Below are 18,148 nucleotides of genomic sequence, written 5' to 3'. Positions count from 1 at the left end.
CAACTTTTGGGCTAAACTACTATACTCTGCGAGAAAATTATTTCAAGTACATATTGGGAAATAATAAACAGTCTGAATAGACCTGCAAACTGCATTGCCTCAAGAGTACAGGAAAATGATTGGGTCATGCTTCTAACAAAAAGATTTACAGACACCGAACTTTCGAATCATCTAGTAGGAATAGAGAAGGAACAGCAAGGAGCAAGAGGAACAAGGGAGCAATGACAGGACCGCTACACAAAATCCAAACAGCTGTCTACACTGTCCTCTGACCAAAGAGCCAAGCTTAGAAGAAGTACAAAGGCTTGGTGCCATATTGAGTGTCAGCAGTCCCAGAATTAAACCTAGAAACTCAGAGTACCGATTAGAAGATATAAAAAGGGTAATCCTGAAGTGTCGTGGAAATGGGGACCCAGGACCAAATGGCAACCCACCGATAAGCTTCAAGTCGGCTCAGGATTTTTGGAGCGGGAGATAAAAAAAACTAGTTGATGAAGTGGAAAACGAAAGGCAAATTCGGCCAAGCTGCCAAGGATCAGTAATCACACCGATCTTTAATGGAAGCAACAGAACATCCCCCTCTAATTACAGGTTGATAGCGTTCTGAATGTAGATGCTAAATACTATGCATCACTGTTATTGGAAGAGCTAATTGCCTGGTCTTTCAAATCAAAACTGATACCACTCAATCAAACAGGACTCAGAGAGGGGACCGGGACAATTACAAACATTCTATCGCTCTCGCTGATTGCCGACAAATACATACGGAGGAAACAACAACTGTACCTCTGTTTTGTAGACTTAAAGGAGGCCTTCGACACAGTGGACCGCCACATACTATGGGAAAAACTGGGTGCATGGAACATCCCTGAAAGTATACTCAGAGGAATACTGCTTCATTACTCCACTACATGGATGAGAGTAAAGCTGGGAGACAGTTCAATATCATCAAGGAAGTTCATAACCACCAGGGGCTGAAACAAGGGTGCGTTTTGGCCCCACATCTATTTAACCTCTTTATGGCAGACCTGGCACAAAAGCTCAACCTGATCAACTCCCATCCACCCCTTCTGGGCACTCAGTCTCTATCTCAACTATCATATGCGGACGACGTGGTCCTGATGAGCCTAACTAAGATTAGTCTATACAGGTCACTTGCAGGAATGCTGTAATACATAGCCGACAACAAGTTAGAGATAAATACAGCCAAAAGTAAAACAATTCTGAACAGCAGACACAGGACTGTTAAACAGCATTTCCAATTAGAGGGCAAAACGCTAGAGGCAGTCTCAAATTACAAATACATGGGATTTTATATCAACAGCATTCACAATCATCAGGAACAAAAAGCGCATATGGTTCAGAGGACAAACGCTTTATCATTTGCTTTCAGGTTCTTAGCAAAAAAACTGAAAGGGCCATCGTTCAAACCCTTAGCAACAATATCAGCTAAAATGTTACAGACGTTGTCATACAGTAGTACGGCAATGTATGGGAAAGACGCCAACCTGTTAAATAAATTACAAGTCTCAACATTCAAAAGGGTCTTTCAAATCCACCAGTCAGCGTCCCCAGCGCAGGTGAGATTAGAATATGGGGTAACCAACGAAACGCTGGAGAGAATGTACGCAACCATCAAGCAATGGTACAGACTGAAGCAAAATATAGCAGAGTTGTAACTGAACAAGGCTCTGTGGGAGGAACTAGAGAAGGATGACAAGTTTCCTTACAATCAATACCTAAAAAAGCTTTTATAAGACTGATTGTACCTTGGCACTCCAATATTTAATATCAAAAGCATATGCTATATGAGGGGGATTCCCAGACCTGACCCGATTAGCATGTCCTGACTAAAGGCTTTGGATATGAACAATGCTACTTATTTGTACAGAAAGAGAACATCAAAACATTACATTTGTTTTGTGATTTTAATGTCTTTTTTGGGTGAGATTCAACTCAATACAATTCTTATTGGCAAAAAATGATGCAGTGCATACCTTTTAAAGGACATCAAGATTTTTGCAGGTTTTTTCTACATCCTTCACTTTGGTCCCGAAGAACATTACTGCCCCCCACCCTGCCCCTCCCCCTCCCCACGTCACCGCCTTGCCGGTACTCCCACTACCAGTCGCGGCTACACTTTGGTCCCGAAGAACTGAAGCAGGCTGCCGACACGTGTTTCGTTACTAGACGTAACTTCATCAAGGCTGCAAACACAAGGTTGTCAAAAACAGAAACCAATTATGTCTATCCTATGTCATTCCTATTCTGCATAAAAAATTGTATATAAATCACGACATGTTGTTAAGAGTGACAAAGTGATTACAGCAGTGATGTTCTCTTTGATGCATTTAGTGCAAGAAGGTGTTCAGTGAATAGGCATAGAAAAAGTAATATTAAGATTTCTTTACCGAACGGTGAGTGAGACATGACTACAGCACAATGTCGAGATTTAGAAGGACGATGACTTTTGAATTACGGACCGCTCCTCTTTGAATACTGTATCAAATGCGGTCTTCTATTTCATTTTTACTTAATGATTTTATCATGTTTTCTGGGTTTTCAACGCAGGATCATCTAATGAAATAATTTTCTAATATAAATCGGAGTAACAAATATCGACCAGAAAACTGAATATCCAAAAAGGTAACTTAATCACAAATTAAAATAACTGTTCTATTTTTAAATGGAACGGATCTTTAAATAGATAAATCTTTAACACCGATTTTGATGGTCTTTACAGAACTGTATCTGCCCTTACTGGGGGTATTCTTATTTGACCAGGAAACAACATTTTCATCACATAACAGGTACATTTGCTGTCGTGGGTTGTTTGTAATAGACTTTATTATCGCTGTGTAAGAATAATATACTCAGTTATTCTAAACAATATATGTCATTTGTAAATCTCTGCCGTCTTTCATAGGTCTGAGAACTCGCTCAAAATTAGGAATCTTCACGTTAACATATTGATGCTCCTAAGTGACAGGATGCTTAAGGTACTTGACGGCTGTTTCTCTGACAACGCTGAGGGCGTAATTTCTAGAACTTCACCTTTTTAATATCTCCCAAAGCCTCTTAGTCTTACACGATTTCCTTATCCCAAATTTCAGAACTCATGGCAGCTAACCGCTAACACGTGTAAACACTGAAGTTTAATTTTTTCCACCTTGGAGTAATCATTCCTGGTACGTCTTTGGGTTCTGCTGTATTCATGTCTCACTCACCGTTCGGTAAAGAAATATTAATATCACTTTTACTATGCCTGTTCACTGAACACCTTCTTGCACTAAAAGCATCAGAGATCATCACTGCTGTAATCACTTTGTCACTCTTAACAACATGTCACGATTTATATACAATTTTTTATGCAGAAAAGGAATGATATAGGATAGACATAATTGGTTTCTGTTTTTGACAACCTTGTGTTTGCAGCCTTGATGAAGTTACTTCTAGTAACGAAACACCTGTCGGCTGCCTGCTTCAGTTCTTCGAGACCAAAGTGTAGCCACGTCCGGTAGTGGGTGTACCGGCCAGGCAGTGACGTGGGGAGGGTGCGGGGCAGGGTGGGGGGTAGTAATGTATGGATTACAGACCTGAACAGGTAAGTAAACATAAAAATAAATAAAACGAATTTCGTTGTGTGCACTGCATCGCATTTGGTGATGCAGTGCGCGCAACAAAATTCATTTTATTTATTTATATGTTTACTTACCTGTTCAGGTCCGTAATCCATACATTACTACCCCCCACCCTGCCCCTCCCCACATCACCGCCCGGCCGGTACTTCCACTAACGGCCGCGGCTGCCAAAGTGGAGGATTTAGAAAAAACCTGCAAAAATCTTGATGTCCTTTAAAATTCATGAACTGCATAATTTTTTGCCAATAAGAATTGTATCGAGTTGAATCTCTCCCAAAAAAGATATTAAAATCACAACAAAAATATAATGTTTTGATGTTCTCTTTCTGTACAAATATAGAAGCATTGTTCATATCCGAAGCCTTTAGTCAGGACATCCTAATCTGGTCAGGACTGGGAATCCCCCTCAAACAGCATATGCTTTTGACATTAAATATTGGAGTGCCAAGGTACAATCAGTCTTTTAAGTACTTGACGACGAGTCCCCTGGAACTCTCGTTAATCCAACGTCCGTGGTAGTGGGATGTTACTGTTACCTCGAGGGGCACCAGAACTATATGAATACGAATGTGTTTGGAAACAACTATTACAATCTAGAAACTTTCTGTTGAATTGTAGGTGTGATTGTCAAAACTACGGCTACCTTTGCTTTATTATTGGGAAACCTATGTGGTAGTCAGCACTCAATTCTTTGCATTGCAATTTAACACTCACAATTGGGACACTCTATTCTCACACACCAAGAACTTTTCACAGACATAAGACTCTAAATTTGAGAAATGTCCACCTTTGATGATAAAGAGATAACATCTTTTTGGAACTACTTACTGGGGTAACGAGTGAAAAGACCAACCAACAGAAAACCAGTGAACAGGAAGGTCTTAAATAAAAATGTATTAAGTTGGAGCGTCTCAAAAAGCAAGAATTGTCCAGATGGTGGGACGCTACCACTCTCAAAAGATACTTAGACATCAGACAAATTCCTCGAGGGCTAAGAGTAATCATATTTCCCTCATTCGAGGACTTAGACCTCGATCTATTGACAGAATGGGAGGAACTAATTCTAACTTCCTCTTATAACATGATGGACGTTCTGATCCGCCATGCGGAACGTAAACGTAACAAACTTCTTAATGACATAGTGCAATTGGAATTGGAAATCAAAAATATGAACATGCCAGAACCACAGAAAAAAAATACAAAATATTGAAAGAAATCCTCAGTGGTTACCAACTGTACATCAAAGATAAAAAAATGAGAAAGTTTAGGAGGGATGAGAACGATTACAAAAACATACGAGTATTTACTTTTGCTAAAACATTCGATGAAGTGAGGCCATGTCAGGGAGAAAATAATGCGGCAAAGATCCCCCCTGTGGTTACTGCATCAACCAGTGAGTCAGATCTTTCTATTTGTCAGTAGTGTCACAACTGAACCAGAACGCACCACCTCAGGCACTGTTCCAGATACAACCACATCCTCTTTTTCAGAGGAGATGAACCGCTTTTGCAAGGGTTCAAGAAACACTTTCAACCGGGATTCCACAAAAAGACAAGAAGGGGTAGTAGGCGCAACAGGCGGGAGGGAAGGAGCAACCAACACCAGGTCAGTGGCCCGCAATGCAAAGAATTAAGTCAGACTTCCCACATGGAGTTGAATACTGGAAGTATTGCGGCTGCTACTTCCAACTATGTTAATAGTGTGAATCTATCGGATTATGATCTTACTAAACTTGACGAAAAGGTACTCACTAAAGGTCTTAGTTTTTGCCCGACTGCCTTACCTGATTTTGTAAAGATACATGTTGATGTATATAAATTTGCAAGAAAGGCTAAATTAAAGAAATTCTATGAAGAAAGTCCGACTCCAAACCCGCCTCATGTATCTAGTGTACCACCATGTAACAAGGCAATCAATGAAATTCGTAACACCCACACATTATCTTTGAATGACAGCACCATTTCAATGTTAGATTTAATTGAGGAACTAGGAATAGATTCCAATTCAGACACTGATAGTGGTCTAAGAGATAAATCTACATTCATCTCCACCCTACAATCTGACAATATGATTGATGCATTCCAAAGAGCTGTAACAAAGGATTTACATATCCTAGAGGACAGTTTGAAGAGAAATCATAGGCAGTACAAATACAATCTAACAAGACAGGAGCACTCAGCTCTTAAGACATTATCTACCAATTCCCATCTGGTTGTGAAAGAGGCAGACAAGGGTGGAAATATAGTCTTAATTAAAGTCAATGACTACATAGGGGAAATTGATAGACAACTACAGGACCTCCAAGCTTACATCAAATTGGCTGGAAATCCTCTTAAAAGAATAACTACTCTGATAGAATCGAAGCTCAGGATATGGCAACAACAGGGTCTCATATCAGAAAGGGAAGCCAGGTACCTATACATTGCATCACCTAAGGCACCTTGAATCTATGTGCTCCAAAAAATCCATAAGTCTGACACATTCCCTCCCGGTCGACCAATAGTATCGGGTATAGTATCGCCCACAGAGCATTTATCAGAATATGTTGATATCTTTTTGCAACCATTTGTACTGAACCTTCCCTCTTACCTTAGGGATACAGGTGACCTCCTTATGAAGTTAGAGGACATAGAATGGACCACAGAGCTCTCTTTTGCAACCTTGGATGTTTGTGCTTTATACACGAGCATTCCCTGGCAACAGGGATTACAAGGTATGTTGGACATCTTATCTCAAAGAGATGCCACTTTATATGCACATACTCAGATGGTCATAGACATGACACAGATAGTTTTGGAAAATAATGTTTTTTTGCACCAGGGCTCCTGGTACCAACAAGCCATGGGCTCCAAATTTTCCCCATCAATAGCTAATCTATACATGGGACAATCTGAACACAAACATCTCTGGCCGGATTGCCCCCTGAGTTTAACTATGCACATTGTGTATTGGGGCCACAATATCGATGATATTTTCATCATATGGCCAGGGAGCAAATTGGAATTCTTGGCATTGACTGAGTATCTAAATGACAACTCTTTCAATTTGAAATTTACTTTGAATTTCAGCCGGACAGAAATCGAATTCTTAGATACCATCATCTATATCAAAGACAATAAAATCATATCTAAACTATATAGAAAGAAGACAGAGGGCAACGCGGTATTGCATGCAGCCAGTGCGCATCCCCAAAAGCCAAATTAGGGCCATACCCATGGGGGAAATTACTTGAATTTGCCACAAGTGTAGTGAAGAAGAGGTATTTCTCTGTGAGATTAGCCATCTACAGGAACGTTTCAAATGCAGGGGCTACTCCACAGAGATTCTAGATCAAGCAAAAAAACGCATATTAAAGACACTGAGACACACACTACTCAGCAAAAAGTAAAAACGAAAAGATGTTCAACAAAAGCACAGAAACAAACTAGGCTTTATCACGGATTTTCATGTAGGAAGTCATGGCATATATAAAATCATTGCTAAGCATTGACATCTATTGACACAGAAGGAACAAGACCCTCAGGGATATCCTTGATTCATAGTGTACTGCATTCAATGCCCTTGTAATTTAATCTACATTGGGAGTACAATAAGAGCAGTAAAAGAAAGGATACAGGACAGAGCACATCAGGGCAGTTCGGAATAACAACAATAGCCACCCAATGGCAGTACATTTTAACCGGGCACATCCAGACACATGTATAGCAAATATCAGATTTCATGGAATAGCCCAGGCCTATAATGACCCAAGGGGTGGTGATTGAACAGCAGTTCTTGGAAAATTGGAAGCCCAATGGATTATTCGCCTGCGGGTAGTGGATCTAGGTCTGAATTTTGACAAAGAATTGCATGTGTTCCTGAAGGATTAGTGGGGCACACTGACAGTAAAATATCTGGAATAACATCTACTGCAAAGTAAAAACTGTTTCTATGTAATGTATATGACTTTACTTTTGACTTTGTGGACATCTAGGCAAACATCAGAGGTTATATTGTAAAAGACCAAACAGATCTGTATGTTGTTATCTCGTGCTTTTTCAGTTGTGAATATGTTTCAAAATCCGCCCGGACGGGTCTGTAATCTGTTGACTGCCATGTGAAAATTAACACACATGAAGACTGCTCTGAGATGTATAATTTATCTAAAATATGCATATGTTTTTGGCAATGATTGCAAAATAAGAATGTGGTATAAATGTCCAATTGGATTACATATTGAAGAATGAACTAATATTCAACTATGTTATGGAATGCTAAAATATTGAAAGTGAGGAATTGATTATCAGGACCGGAAGTGTAATCTTGTCTTGTACTAACAGATGTATTCACTACTGAGGATTGGACACACTGTGCAATGATGTCCTTGGGAATATTTTCACTCTTTCATGCTTTTTCTTTTTATTTCACGACAGCCTAAAGGACCAGTCACAAATTCTTTCTTAACAGAGGTTTGAAATGTGCCTTTGTCAAAAATTGGAAATTTCTCGTTGTAGGGATATATGTTGTAGCAGTCTGTACCACATTTGAATCCTTCTGCTATGTTCCTGACCATTTTAATAAGTTTTAGTAAAGGAGAAGCCGGGAATTGCCTCTCGTACACACCCGGGCGGAATGCCCACGAGTAAAATCTTGCGCCGGAGTGCTGCAAGTAAGTGCGAATATGGATCGTGATGATATATGTAGCCTTAGAGCTCTCTTAAAGTTTGTTATCTCACGCCATTAAGCAGGCAAATCTCACCCGAGCAATGGTTTTTTTCCCTTTTTTTCCCTTTTTTCTCATTTCTTTCAGATTGAAGGACATATCACAGCCCCATCTTTGCGACACAAAGTCTGCTACTGTAGTAAGCATAAGTGCAAATACTGTTTCCAAGATGTATTTTGTTTCACCATTAGAGGCTTACTGATTTTGGGTCTCCTTTAGCTTTATAGAGGCATGGACTAGCCTTGACAATAGGTACTGAGAGAACCCCTGTTGTTTAGTACGTAACGTCTCCATACTATAATGTCACGCTTAGTTTGTCTATAAAACAGTATTTACAACATAAGATATCACCCACACGGGTAAATCCAATAAATAGGCTATAGGGGATTAAGACTCTCTGCCTATGCTTGACTGCCTTTTCGCTATCCTCAAATGTATGTTACTAACAGAGAGCTGTTATTTACATAAAGGCACCGTGCTCAATATATAGGACCTATCGTATTCCTATCTCGTGAGGCATTAAGAAAGAGATATTCTGGCCTGTCTACAGGTATTACCATTTTGTATAAACACTACTGAACGTGTAATTGGATTTTATCTCACAATCCTACATCATATTAGAAGGATGATGACTTTTGACTTACGGACCGCTCCTCTTTGAATACTGTATCAAATGCGGTCTTCTCCTATTTCATTTTTACTTAATGATTTTATCATGCTTTCTGGGTTTTCAACACAGGATCATCTAATGAAATAATTTTCAAATCGAAATCGGAGTAACAAATATCGACCAGAAAACTGAATATCCAAAAAGGTAACTTAATCACTAATTAAAATAACTGTTCTATTTTCAAATTAAACAGGTCTTTAAATAGAGAAATCTTTAACACTGATTTTTGATGGTCTTTACAGAACTGTATCTACCCTTACTGGGGGTATTCTTATTTGACCAGGAAGCAACATTTTTATCACATAACAGGTACATTTGCCATTGTAGGTTGTTTGTAACAGACGTTATTATCGCTGTGTAAGAATAATATACGCAGTTATTCTAAACAATATATGTAGTTTGTAAATTTCTTCCGTCTTTCATAGGTCTGAGAATTCGCTCAAAATTAGGAATCTTCACATTAACATGTTGATGCTCCTAAGTGACAGAACGCTCAAAGTACTTAATGGCTGTTTCTCTGACAACGCTGAGGGTGACATTTCTAGAACTTCACCTTTTTTAAATCTCCCAAAGCCTCGTAGTCTTACACGATTTCCTTATCACAAACTTCAGAACTCATGGTGGCTAACTGCTAACACGTGTAAACACTGAAGTTTCATGCTTTCCACCTTGGAGTAATCGTTCCTGGTATCGTCTTTGGGTTCTGCTGTAGTCATGTCTCACTCACCGTTCGGTAAAGAAATCTTAATATCACTTTTTCTATGCCTGTTCACTGAACACCTTCTTGCACTAAAAGCATCAAAGAGAACATCACTGCTGTAATCACTTTGTCACTCTTAACATGTCAATCAATCAATCAATCAATCCATTTATAAAGCGCGCTACATACCTGTGAGGATCTCAAGGCGCTGGGGGAGGGGGGGCCGCTACTGATCGAAGAACCGGGTCTTGAGGAGTTTTCTGAAGGCCAGCAGGTCCTGAGTCTGTCGTAGGCTGGTGGGGAGAGCGTTCCAGGTCTTGGCGGCGAGGTAGGAGAAGGATCTGCCGCCGGCGGTGGTTTTCCGGATCTCATGATTTATATACAATTTTTTATGCAGAATAGGAATGATATAGGATAGACATAATTGGTTTCTGTTTTTGGCAACCTTGTGTTTGCAGCCTTGATGAAGTTACGTCTAGTAACAAAACATGTGTCGGCTGCCTGCTTCAGTTTTTCAGGAACAAAGTGGAGGATTTAAAAAAAAAACTGCAAAAATCTTGATGTCCTTTAAAATGTATGCACTGCATCATTTTTTGCCAATAAGAATTGTATCGAGTTAAATCTCACCCAAAAAGACATTCAAATCTCAAAATAAATGTAATGTTTTGATGTTCTCTGTCTGTACAAATATAGAAGCATTGTTCATATCCGAAGCCTTTAGTCAGGACATCCTAATCTGGTCAGGACTGGGAATCCCCCTCAAATAGCATATGCTTTTGACATTAAATATTGGAGTGCCAAGGTACAATCAGTCTTTTAAGTACTTGACGACGAGTCCCCTGGAACTCTCGTTAATCCAACGTCCGTGGTAGTGGGATGTTACTGTTACCTCGAGGGGCACCAGAACTATATGAATACGAATGTGTTTGGAAACAACTATTACAATCTAGAAACTTTCTGTTGAATTGTAGGTGTGATTGTCAAAACTACGGCTACCTTTGCTTTATTATTGGGAAACCTATGTGGTAGTCAGCACTCAATTCTTTGCATTGCAATTTAACACTCACAATTGGGACACTCTATTCTCACACACCAAGAACTTTTCACAGACATAAGACTCTAAATTTGAGAAATGTCCACCTTTGATGATAAAGAGATAACATCTTTTTGGAACTACTTACTGGGGTAACGAGTGAAAAGACCAACCAACAGAAAACCAGTGAACAGGAAGGTCTTAAATAAAAATGTATTAAGTTGGAGCGTCTCAAAAAGCAAGAATTGTCCAGATGGTGGGACGCTACCACTCTCAAAAGATACTTAGACATCAGACAAATTCCTCGAGGGCTAAGAGTAATCATATTTCCCTCATTCGAGGACTTAGACCTCGATCTATTGACAGAATGGGAGGAACTAATTCTAACTTCCTCTTATAACATGATGGACGTTCTGATCCGCCATGCGGAACGTAAACGTAACAAACTTCTTAATGACATAGTGCAATTGGAATTGGAAATCAAAAATATGAACATGCCAGAACCACAGAAAAAAAATACAAAATATTGAAAGAAATCCTCAGTGGTTACCAACTGTACATCAAAGATAAAAAAATGAGAAAGTTTAGGAGGGATGAGAACGATTACAAAAACATACGAGTATTTACTTTTGCTAAAACATTCGATGAAGTGAGGCCATGTCAGGGAGAAAATAATGCGGCAAAGATCCCCCCTGTGGTTACTGCATCAACCAGTGAGTCAGATCTTTCTATTTGTCAGTAGTGTCACAACTGAACCAGAACGCACCACCTCAGGCACTGTTCCAGATACAACCACATCCTCTTTTTCAGAGGAGATGAACCGCTTTTGCAAGGGTTCAAGAAACACTTTCAACCGGGATTCCACAAAAAGACAAGAAGGGGTAGTAGGCGCAACAGGCGGGAGGGAAGGAGCAACCAACACCAGGTCAGTGGCCCGCAATGCAAAGAATTAAGTCAGACTTCCCACATGGAGTTGAATACTGGAAGTATTGCGGCTGCTACTTCCAACTATGTTAATAGTGTGAATCTATCGGATTATGATCTTACTAAACTTGACGAAAAGGTACTCACTAAAGGTCTTAGTTTTTGCCCGACTGCCTTACCTGATTTTGTAAAGATACATGTTGATGTATATAAATTTGCAAGAAAGGCTAAATTAAAGAAATTCTATGAAGAAAGTCCGACTCCAAACCCGCCTCATGTATCTAGTGTACCACCATGTAACAAGGCAATCAATGAAATTCGTAACACCCACACATTATCTTTGAATGACAGCACCATTTCAATGTTAGATGTAATTGAGGAACTAGGAATAGATTCCAATTCAGACACTGATAGTGGTCTAAGAGATAAATCTACATTCATCTCCACCCTACAATCTGACAATATGATTGATGCATTCCAAAGAGCTGTAACAAAGGATTTACATATCCTAGAGGACAGTTTGAAGAGAAATCATAGGCAGTACAAATACAATCTAACAAGACAGGAGCACTCAGCTCTTAAGACATTATCTACCAATTCCCATCTGGTTGTGAAAGAGGCAGACAAGGGTGGAAATATAGTCTTAATTAAAGTCAATGACTACATAGGGGAAATTGATAGACAACTACAGGACCTCCAAGCTTACATCAAATTGGCTGGAAATCCTCTTAAAAGAATAACTACTCTGATAGAATCGAAGCTCAGGATATGGCAACAACAGGGTCTCATATCAGAAAGGGAAGCCAGGTACCTATACATTGCATCACCTAAGGCACCTTGAATCTATGTGCTCCAAAAAATCCATAAGTCTGACACATTCCCTCCCGGTCGACCAATAGTATCGGGTATAGTATCGCCCACAGAGCATTTATCAGAATATGTTGATATCTTTTTGCAACCATTTGTACTGAACCTTCCCTCTTACCTTAGGGATACAGGTGACCTCCTTATGAAGTTAGAGGACATAGAATGGACCACAGAGCTCTCTTTTGCAACCTTGGATGTTTGTGCTTTATACACGAGCATTCCCTGGCAACAGGGATTACAAGGTATGTTGGACATCTTATCTCAAAGAGATGCCACTTTATATGCACATACTCAGATGGTCATAGACATGACACAGATAGTTTTGGAAAATAATGTTTTTTTGCACCAGGGCTCCTGGTACCAACAAGCCATGGGCTCCAAATTTTCCCCATCAATAGCTAATCTATACATGGGACAATCTGAACACAAACATCTCTGGCCGGATGGCCCCCTGAGTTTAACTATGCACATTGTGTATTGGGGCCACAATATCGATGATATTTTCATCATATGGCCAGGGAGCAAATTGGAATTCTTGGCATTGACTGAGTATCTAAATGACAACTCTTTCAATTTGAAATTTACTTTGAATTTCAGCCGGACAGAAATCGAATTCTTAGATACCATCATCTATATCAAAGACAATAAAATCATATCTAAACTATATAGAAAGAAGACAGAGGGCAACGCGGTATTGCATGCAGCCAGTGCGCATCCCAAAAGCCAAATTAGGGCCATACCCATGGGGGAAATTACTTGAATTTGCCACAAGTGTAGTGAAGAAGAGGTATTTCTCTGTGAGATTAGCCATCTACAGGAACGTTTCAAATGCAGGGGCTACTCCACAGAGATTCTAGATCAAGCAAAAAAACGCATATTAAAGACACTGAGACACACACTACTCAGCAAAAAGTAAAAACGAAAAGATGTTCAACAAAAGCACAGAAACAAACTAGGCTTTATCACGGATTTTCATGTAGGAAGTCATGGCATATATAAAATCATTGCTAAGCATTGACATCTATTGACACAGAAGGAACAAGACCCTCAGGGATATCCTTGATTCATAGTGTACTGCATTCAATGCCCTTGTAATTTAATCTACATTGGGAGTACAATAAGAGCAGTAAAAGAAAGGATACAGGACAGAGCACATCAGGGCAGTTCGGAATAACAACAATAGCCACCCAATGGCAGTACATTTTAACCGGGCACATCCAGACACATGTATAGCAAATATCAGATTTCATGGAATAGCCCAGGCCTATAATGACCCAAGGGGTGGTGATTGAACAGCAGTTCTTAGAAAATTGGAAGCCCAATGGATTATTCGCCTGCGGGTAGTGGATCTAGGTCTGAATTTTGACAAAGAATTGCATGTGTTCCTGAAGGATTAGTGGGGCACACTGACAGTAAAATATCTGGAATAACATCTACTGCAAAGTAAAAACTGTTTCTATGTAATGTATATGACTTTACTTTTGACTTTGTGGACATCTAGGCAAACATCAGAGGTTATATTGTAAAAGACCAAACAGATCTGTATGTTGTTATCTCGTGCTTTTTCAGTTGTGAATATGTTTCAAAATCCGCCCGGACGGGTCTGTAATCTGTTGACTGCCATGTGAAAATTAACACACATGAAGACTGCTCTGAGATGTATAATTTATCTAAAATATGCATATGTTTTTGGCAATGATTGCAAAATAAGAATGTGGTATAAATGTCCAATTGGATTACATATTGAAGAATGAACTAATATTCAACTATGTTATGGAATGCTAAAATATTGAAAGTGAGGAATTGATTATCAGGACCGGAAGTGTAATCTTGTCTTGTACTAACAGATGTATTCACTACTGAGGATTGGACACACTGTGCAATGATGTCCTTGGGAATATTTTCACTCTTTCATGCTTTTTCTTTTTATTTCACGACAGCCTAAAGGACCAGTCACAAATTCTTTCTTAACAGAGGTTTGAAATGTGCCTTTGTCAAAAATTGGAAATTTCTCGTTGTAGGGATATATGTTGTAGCAGTCTGTACCACATTTGAATCCTTCTGCTATGTTCCTGACCATTTTAATAAGTTTTAGTAAAGGAGAAGCCGGGAATTGCCTCTCGTACACACCCGGGCGGAATGCCCACGAGTAAAATCTTGCGCCGGAGTGCTGCAAGTAAGTGCGAATATGGATCGTGATGATATATGTAGCCTTAGAGCTCTCTTAAAGTTTGTTATCTCACGCCATTAAGCAGGCAAATCTCACCCGAGCAATGGTTTTTTTCCCTTTTTTTCCCTTTTTTCTCGTTTCTTTCAGATTGAAGGACATATCACAGCCCCATCTTTGCGACACAAAGTCTGCTACTGTAGTAAGCATAAGTGCAAATACTGTTTCCAAGATGTATTTTGTTTCACCATTAGAGGCTTACTGATTTTGGGTCTCCTTTAGCTTTATAGAGGCATGGACTAGCCTTGACAATAGGTACTGAGAGAACCCCTGTTGTTTAGTACGTAACGTCTCCATACTATAATGTCACGCTTAGTTTGTCTATAAAACAGTATTTACAACATAAGATATCACCCACACGGGTAAATCCAATAAATAGGCTATAGGGGATTAAGACTCTCTGCCTATGCTTGACTGCCTTTTCGCTATCCTCAAATGTATGTTACTAACAGAGAGCTGTTATTTACATAAAGGCACCGTGCTCAATATATAGGACCTATCGTATTCCTATCTCGTGAGGCATTAAGAAAGAGATATTCTGGCCTGTCTACAGGTATTACCATTTTGTATAAACACTACTGAACGTGTAATTGGATTTTATCTCACAATCCTACATCATATTAGAAGGATGATGACTTTTGACTTACGGACCGCTCCTCTTTGAATACTGTATCAAATGCGGTCTTCTCCTATTTCATTTTTACTTAATGATTTTATCATGCTTTCTGGGTTTTCAACACAGGATCATCTAATGAAATAATTTTCAAATCGAAATCGGAGTAACAAATATCGACCAGAAAACTGAATATCCAAAAAGGTAACTTAATCACTAATTAAAATAACTGTTCTATTTTCAAATTAAACAGGTCTTTAAATAGAGAAATCTTTAACACTGATTTTTGATGGTCTTTACAGAACTGTATCTACCCTTACTGGGGGTATTCTTATTTGACCAGGAAGCAACATTTTTATCACATAACAGGTACATTTGCCATTGTAGGTTGTTTGTAACAGACGTTATTATCGCTGTGTAAGAATAATATACGCAGTTATTCTAAACAATATATGTAGTTTGTAAATTTCTTCCGTCTTTCATAGGTCTGAGAATTCGCTCAAAATTAGGAATCTTCACATTAACATGTTGATGCTCCTAAGTGACAGAACGCTCAAAGTACTTAATGGCTGTTTCTCTGACAACGCTGAGGGTGACATTTCTAGAACTTCACCTTTTTTAAATCTCCCAAAGCCTCGTAGTCTTACACGATTTCCTTATCACAAACTTCAGAACTCATGGTGGCTAACTGCTAACACGTGTAAACACTGAAGTTTCATGCTTTCCACCTTGGAGTAATCGTTCCTGGTATCGTCTTTGGGTTCTGCTGTAGTCATGTCTCACTCACCGTTCGGTAAAGAAATCTTAATATCACTTTTTCTATGCCTGTTCACTGAACACCTTCTTGCACTAAAAGCATCAAAGAGAACATCACTGCTGTAATCACTTTGTCACTCTTAACATGTCAATCAATCAATCAATCAATCCATTTATAAAGCGCGCTACATACCTGTGAGGATCTCAAGGCGCTGGGGGAGGGGGGGCCGCTACTGATCGAAGAACCGGGTCTTGAGGAGTTTTCTGAAGGCCAGCAGGTCCTGAGTCTGTCGTAGGCTGGTGGGGAGAGCGTTCCAGGTCTTGGCGGCGAGGTAGGAGAAGGATCTGCCGCCGGCGGTGGTTTTCCGGATCTCATGATTTATATACAATTTTTTATGCAGAATAGGAATGATATAGGATAGACATAATTGGTTTCTGTTTTTGGCAACCTTGTGTTTGCAGCCTTGATGAAGTTACGTCTAGTAACAAAACATGTGTCGGCTGCCTGCTTCAGTTTTTCAGCGCAAGCAGATGACACGCCCGGTCAGAATACCCCTGGTGCACCGCTGGCCTGCGGTCCGGCCGAAGCAGGATGCAGTTCCAGCTCCCGGGGCCAGAGGTATGGTCTCCGACTCTCCGGCCGAACCCTGCGCCCAGCCAATGGCTCAGAGACTTTGGGAGGGAGGGCGAGGGGTGGGAGAAACGTAGACCAGAATTGTTCTTGAGTGTGAAAAAGGCCGCTTTATTAGAAACAGGTGCACATTACAATTATAAAACCTCGGCAACGCCTTACAAAACTAACCCTCACTAAATAAATAATTAACTACAGACCCCTCCCCCCACCCCCTCCCCTAAAATTCTTTGACCCCTCCCCCACCCAACAATACAGCATTACAACATTACAACAACAATATAAACATAACATCATCAATAAACATTACGTCATTAATTCAATCATTACGTCATCATTTAACCCCTTTATTCATCAAAACCCCAATCACATATTGCAAGCCAGGCCCTCTTTAACCATAAACCCTGCCTGACCCTTCACTCCTGCCAATACCCCCCAAAACCTGAACGGTCAAACAAAGAACAACTTCCCCTGAACCTGTCAATCAAAACATCAATCCAATACTCATCAAACAATCTACCATAAACAGCACCGGGGCAACCAAAAACCCCGCCAGCACCTGTTCCTAGCGACAATAGAATCACAAGAAAAAACCCCCTGCACACCTGAAACTAAGAAAACAGCCCTAAAATATTCAAAAAGGGAAGAAAAAAGGCCAACGAGACAAAACTTTCGGGGAAAGAAAAAACCCAGGAAAAGAGAATAATAATAAAATGGGAGGGAGGGCGGGACAAAAACGCTACAGCCCTCCTAGCCACCAGGTCACCAAACCTAAAATGGTGGCTAGGGGGCGGAGAAAGGGGGGTTTATAATTGGGCTGGCCAATCCTACTAGGCCAGCCCAAATCTAGAATCTTCTGGCGCCTACACATGTAAACCCCTCGTGACCCTCCCAAACCGCCCGGGGGAGGAGACCTCCCTTCGGTCAGCTCCCTCCCCCAAGCCCCCCTTGTGTGTACCTTACCTTGAGCATGATGTTAATGTGATTGGTATTGGCTAAAGAAAAGGAGGGATGTAGAGAGCCATACGGGCTCAACCCTACAATGTTGAGACTGCACCACTCCTCTGAGCGGGCTCACTCCGAGGTGATAAAATAAACGGTGGAAAACTGCTCGGGGTCTTTCCACCTCACAGTTAGTCAGTGTGAATGTCCCGTTATTTGCCAGCTTCAGGGTAGGCCTCAATTTACCCTCCCCTTTCCCTACGGCACCCTTCTACAGTAATTATCACCCGATTATTATTATTTTTGTACACCAATCGGGATCGCTCACTGTCTCAGGTCTGGAGCAAAACTTCGTCCCAGTTCAGCATTAGTGGCCAATTAATGTCAACTACAGACCTCAAGACCTGAAAAGAGTCAGTTAGTGAACTGAAGGAGAATTCTC

Source organism: Lissotriton helveticus, chromosome 3_1 (genome assembly GCF_964261635.1).
Source record: "Lissotriton helveticus chromosome 3_1, aLisHel1.1, whole genome shotgun sequence".
Classification (NCBI taxonomy): Eukaryota; Metazoa; Chordata; class Amphibia; order Caudata; family Salamandridae; genus Lissotriton; species Lissotriton helveticus.
The sequence above is the reverse complement of the archived record's forward strand: the minus strand, read 5'-3'. Positions refer to the sequence as shown.